The 6,389-nt window shown below is 36.6% G+C and overlaps 2 pseudogenes; both read right to left on the reverse strand.

Moving 5' to 3' along the window:
- Positions 1 to 649: 649 nt before the first annotated feature.
- On the reverse strand, positions 650 to 1,787 carry LOC116733243 (tripartite motif-containing protein 16-like protein; annotated as a pseudogene).
- Positions 1,788 to 1,952: 165 nt separating this feature from the next.
- LOC116733348 (tripartite motif-containing protein 29-like) lies at positions 1,953 to 3,189 on the reverse strand (annotated as a pseudogene).
- Between the last annotated feature and the right edge of the window lie 3,200 nt (positions 3,190 to 6,389).

The following is a 6,389-nucleotide window of genomic DNA, read 5'->3' on the forward strand; positions in this document are numbered from 1 at the left end:
CTGAAGTGAATATTTGAACGACTTGAATAATAATTACGGATTGAAACAGCTCTGTTTTCTGTGAAGAAACATACAGTATCCCGACCCAACTTACCAGTCATTTTGGTAAAATGTCATGATCAACAGTGTCAAAAGCTGTGGACGAACCATGGACTGTGGTTCTTCCACAGCTTTTGACACTGTCAAAAGTCTGTGTTTATTTGAATATCGTTAACACTTTGACGAGGCCAACCTCAGTACTGTGGTGAGACCAGAAGCCAGACTGGGAGGAGTCAAAGCGGTTGGTTTATCATTAGGAAGCTATTTAACTGCTTAAACAGCTTTTTTCAATAACTTTGCTGAAGAATGGGAGGTCAGAGGTCAGCCTGTAATTCTGCAGTAGTGATTTGTCCATACTGTTCTTTATTATCATTGGTTTGATTACTGCTGTTTTCAAAGGCTGGGGAAAAACACCTGATGAGAGCGATGAGTTTACTATTTGGATCAGTTCATTTGCAATGACAGGCAGGACTTTCTAAAGAGAAGTGAGGGTAGGACATCAAGACAGCAGGAACTGTAGAATGTTGATGTGGTAATTTAGACCTGAGGGCAAACAATATTGGATCTTCTCACCTGCACCAATGCAGTTACACAGGTGGACAACATTTCATGCATTTGATGAGGAAATATTTATTTCAGTCTTTACAGAAATTTCAGAAATCAAAATTAAAGAAAATTTCTTATTTTTTATAAACTGTCTGCACAGTTCAGACAGTTGTAATGTGTGAATCAAATCTTTCATTAAAAAATGAAAGATTTTCAGTATAAAACTTTTAGTTTTACACTATTAGATGATCAAAATGATTATCATGATGATGATGATGATGATGATGGTGCTTACAGTTTTCATCCGTACTCACACCAAAACACTTTTGAATTTGCTGTGTGGATTTTAACAACCATTTGTTCTGATAAAGTAATACATGTAAATGTAATTAGCTTAGGTGAATCAAAATCCTCCTAAGCAGTGACAGTCACCATGGCTGAACAGAAACTGGAAGGGGAAGCACCCAAACAAACAACAAAATTAACAAAACAACAAACAAGATGAGGAAGTAGTTCCATGAAGACAGCTGATCTCCGACCAGTGACGAAACGACAACAATGATGGAGACTAGAGAGACTAAAACTAAGATACACATTTTAACCACCTGACTATTTAGGTTTCATCACCTCAGCAGAGGACTTATCATTACAGAGTCCAAACTCCAGCATACAGAGGCTGAGTGAATCTGGTCTGGACTCTGTGGAGGAGAGTCATGGTTTCAGAGACGCTGTAGAAAGACAGAATACCTGCTCTGTGATCCAGGTACACTCCTATTCTGGAGGAAACTGGACCTGGTACTGGAGTTTTTAATGTTGTTATGCAAAAATGCAGAAAATGTTTCTGTCACATCGCAAAGACCAAGATTTGTCATTGAATCCAAATAAACATTCCTTTGACCATCCTGCTCTGCTGATGTTTTTGTATGAAACTGCTACATCAACTACACCTCCTTTCCACTCCCACCTCCCAATAACAACATCCAGTCAGACTCTCTCTGCTCAGAACCTGAAAACAGTCATTGAATCCTGTCTGGATGGTGAGGATAAGAATGCTGTATGTCACCCACAATTACTTTTCTGTTCCACTCAGATAATAACAAATTTATATTTACTGTATTTGGATCCAGAGCGATTCGGGTTGAATATTTTAACAATCCAGCTCTGGTCTTTGGTTCTGGTTCTGACAACAATACAATCCACATCAGTAATTGCCAGTTCTATGTTAGTCCACGAGTCTCTCAGGATTTTCTGTAGTTTGTCTCTGAGCTCTGACACAGCTGCTGTCACGTCCTCAAGATCTCAGAGGACGGATGTTGATGCTGGATGAGTGTGTAGACTCACTGAGTGCTGGCAGTGAGGGGGTAGTTGAGGAGAAACTGGATGTGATCCTCTGTGTGTGAGAGCTGCTCCAGCTCAGCGTCTTTCCTCTTCAGCTCAGTGATCTCCGCTCCAGCTTCTCCTGAACATCTTTGACTCGACTCACTTCAGTTTCCTGCTGGGATATGATCTGCTGCTTTCACATCAGAGCTTCTTTTCTGGAGGAGACGGATCAGCTCATTGAAGATCTTCTCACTGTCCTCCCACTGCTTTATCAGCAGAGACATTGATGGCCTCCACCTCCTGTTGAAGCAGCTTCACATCTTCTCTCGTTCCAGGAGTCTTTGCATATTTGTTGCCGACTCTCCTGGAGCTTCTTCTGCTTCTCAGCTCTTTCTGCTGCAGCTGGGAACTGTTTTCATGGTCTTTATGTTCATCCATTAAGCAGAGATAACAGATACACTGCTGATCAGTACGACAGAAGATCTCCATCACTTCATCATGACAAGAGCAGATGTTCTGTTGGAGATTCTTGGACGGGCTCACCAGTTTGTGCTTCTGTAATGGTGGATCAACAGTAGTGAGGTTGGAGATGATTCTTACAATAAGAAGCTGAACATGATAAACAGGTCTTGACAGCTTTCATCTTCCTCCCAGTACAGACATCACAGGCCACATCTTCAGGTCCAGCATTAGCAGCGATCAGCTGGAGCAGCTTGGAGTCCAGTCTTCTTCAGATCCTCCACTAAATCAGCTAACATGAGTTTTTCTCCAGAGCAGGCTTTGGTATGAACTCTTTCCTGCACTGAGGGCAGCTGTAGATTTTCCTCAGAACTTCTTCATCCCAGTGTGTTTTTAATGCAGTTCATACAGTAACTGTGTCCACAGGGAATAGTCACCGGATCCTTCAGTAGATTCCAAACAGATGGAACAGGAGAACTTCACAGAATCCATTTGATATCCTGGCTGCTCCATTGCAGCTCTGAATAGCAGTGAGAGTCTCTGAAGTTTAATTTCTTCCAAAGAAAACAAGTGAGTCACTCCAGAAGCCAAATCTAGCTTTTCCCCCTTTCTCAACCTCTGACTTGTCAGCTCTTGCCTTTTGCTGCACAGAGATGATAACGATCACAAAGATTTCTCATCTGTTAGAAAGTAGGAACCAAGAAATCTTCGGAAAGAACTGAACAGTGGTGGAAATGCTAAACGGACTTTACTTGATGTTTGATTTCAAGAAAAGAAACTTTGCTTTTCCGGCTCACCCATAGGCGTAAATCCCAGAGGGCTGGCGGGGGATGGGGGGAGTCCGGACCTCCCCAATCTTGGAAAAGTCTAGAATTGCCCCCCACCCCCAAAAAAAGTGAATAAAGTTTGCATTTAAACAAGATCAATATGAAAAGGCAAAAAAAAACAAAGAATTAAATAAATCGGCCATTCATCTAAGAAAATACGAATACATTTTTAGGTCTCCCCCCCCCACCACCACCATTATTAGAGCAATGGTTCCTTCCAACTTGTAGGAGGATCAACAGCGGCACAGGCTCCCTTAGAGCCGCTGAAGTGGGAGGGAGGGGCTGAGGAGTGACCGACATGCGTTTGAGCTGAGAAGAGAGAACAGACAGAAAAAACAGAAAGCTATCCCTTTATTTCTCACTGTCTTCAACGTAAAGCCTTTAAAACCCACAAAATAAAATCTGAATATTTTTCTTTATAAACCCTGGTGCTTTAAGTGTTACGTTTAAATTATGATACTTCCCAGACATTAATTTCTATCTACCTGTTGGTTCTCAGTCATCCAGGACATGACAAAACTAAAAAAAGGTTTAAAAATAAAGCAACAAGTTATAATTTAAATAGCCCATAACTTGTATTGGGAGCCATTTCAATAATATGATTTAATAAAACCTGCTTTTAGCAGTTTTTCAGTTTATTGTGATATAATTGCAATGAATCTTTACAGCGATACTGAAAATACCAGAAATAATTTTTTTGATGTATTTTTTTCTTACAAATGGCTTAGAAATTCAGTGGTTTTTCATAGTTTTACAAATATAGAAGGAAATGCATCCATCCTCTTTAAACAAAAGATTTTTTTTGTTTTTATGTATTTTAAAACATAATAATATAAAATGTAATTTCTTAAAATTGTCAAATTTCTTATCTTAGATATAAAAAAAATTAGCTTTTTTTCATAAGGCTATAATTAATAATAGATCAAAAGGTGTGTTGCATGGGATTCATTAGTTTGTACTCCAATATGCATGTAAGCATCTTTTTATAAGATTTTTAACATTAGTGTAGATAAATTGGGCAGTTTTAGCTTTTTAAAAAAACTCCTTTGTTTTCACCATTTCGTGAAGTAAAAACCACTATAAGTTAAAATTCAAGACAACTGCAGCAGTTTCACTTGTTATGCCATCCTCATCTAATAATAGTTGATCCTAAATCTGCTGACTGTTATGAAACAGAAGGAATATAAAACCCCAGTGTTGGCCTCACTGCACTAACTTCCTCTTACACACAGAATAAAATTTAAAATTGTACTTTTTCTTCTTAAATCACTTAACAGTCAATCCCGTTCTTTGTTATCTGAGCTCCTATTTTTTACGCTCCAGTAAGAACCATGAGCTCCAGCTCACAACTGACTTTATTTATTCTAAAGTCTTGTCTTAACTTGCTGCAGCTCTCAGACTCTGGATCAGTCTGCCTCTAAATATTAGTTCTGCACAAACACTGGGACATTTTAAATCTCTACTACTGACACAATTTTTTGGGCTGACCTTTAGCAGAGGTCATCTGAAACATTGTTCTTTACCAGCCTTAGTCACTGTTTTTCTAGTCATATTGTTTAATTTTCTAGTTGTACTAAATTCTTTTATATATGTTTATTACACGACTGCTTCACATTATTGTATATTTTTATGTTATTTAGTTGGTAAAGCACTTTGGGCAGCTGAGTGTGTGGAAATGTGGTAAATAAATAAACTTAACCTTGACACTGATCTGAGGTCACCTCTTCTGTTTAGTGTTGATCTTTCATGTTCTCCATAGATTTGGCTTAATTGAGTGTCTCTTGTTTTTAGGTGAGTTGCTCTTTTGTGTTGGAAAAGTTTTTGTAGCAGCTGCTTAGTGTTTCTGCACTGGAATGTGTTTACCACTATTGTGCTACCATGAAAGTGTCGCTCAGTCAGAATTACCTTTCAGGAGGCTGAATAATAGTGAAGTAATAAGTAACCATGAGTAAACATTTCTTTTTCCTTTTTTATTATATATCCTTCCTCAATTCATCTTCCACTTTCAACATTCTAGTATCAGTGAGCAGAGATAAAATGTTCAATAGATAAAATGTTAAGTATAATGAAAAATATTCATCATATAAGAAAACATGACCCAGTAAATTAAATGTATTTGTTTTTGTGATCAAAACAAAATGAAACAAGTTATTTGTATAAAACATTTAAAAGAAATCAAAAGCAAACAGAAGGATCAACTAAACAAAACAATAAACAGTTTAAACTGTTAATAATTCGTTAGTTTCTAAAATGATTCATGAGTTAATCAATCATCCAATCCACATCTGATTAAAACACAATAACACAGAGTCCAATTATATTAAAGCTGATTACATTTTTATCTAAACTTTACACAATGCAAACAGACTTTCACCCCCAGATTTGTGTTAATATGACAATAAAGTTCAGAAGCAGAGGACAAGGAAGATATATAAACATTTAAATGAAAATCTTTCCAGTTTCTATGATCTGAGTTTAAATTTTTTATGTTTCCTGTCAAAACAAGTAAAAATGAAACCTTAACAGCACTCTTAAATGTCAAAGTTCAAATCTTGACCATTCAGTGTAAAATTTTCCTGAATCATCTTAAGGAAGTTATTTCCATCCCATATTAATCTTTTAGATTAGTGCAACACTTTCATCAGGCTTTAAGTATTAATTTATCAATTAATTTAATGATATGGCTTCATAAACAGTGGACTCTTATGTTAATGAACAACAAATGCATGAGTCTGAATAAATCGAATACATAATTTCTTATCAGTGTGAAAGTGAGGGGTAATTATTCTTCTTATCCAGTGAGCCTTAAAAATTCAATTGTATGATTGAATGATAATAAGGAATCACATTACTGCCAGAATCAAAATTACCTTGTATCTTTGTGAATATTTAATTACCAAAAGTCTCTCTCTCAATACAAAAACATGATGTTGCACTAAATTAAAACCATATTTTAACAAAGTTAAATCCAGACATGATTGATTAATTTCAGTTGCACCATAAGTGTTTTTCTTACTGTTGGCACGTCATCCACTTTATGTTATGAGATGTGCATAAGACTTATTTGTTTGACACTTTCATAAATATGGAGGAATTTTCATGAATGTTTATGATGGTTATCAGGTAGTGTCATTCAGTAAATAAAGATTTAATGTAACTTTTGATTGAAAGTGTCATTTTTTTAACCAAATAAAGTAA

Source organism: Xiphophorus hellerii, chromosome 14 (assembly GCF_003331165.1).
Source record: "Xiphophorus hellerii strain 12219 chromosome 14, Xiphophorus_hellerii-4.1, whole genome shotgun sequence".
Lineage (NCBI taxonomy): Eukaryota > Metazoa > Chordata > Actinopteri > Cyprinodontiformes > Poeciliidae > Xiphophorus > Xiphophorus hellerii.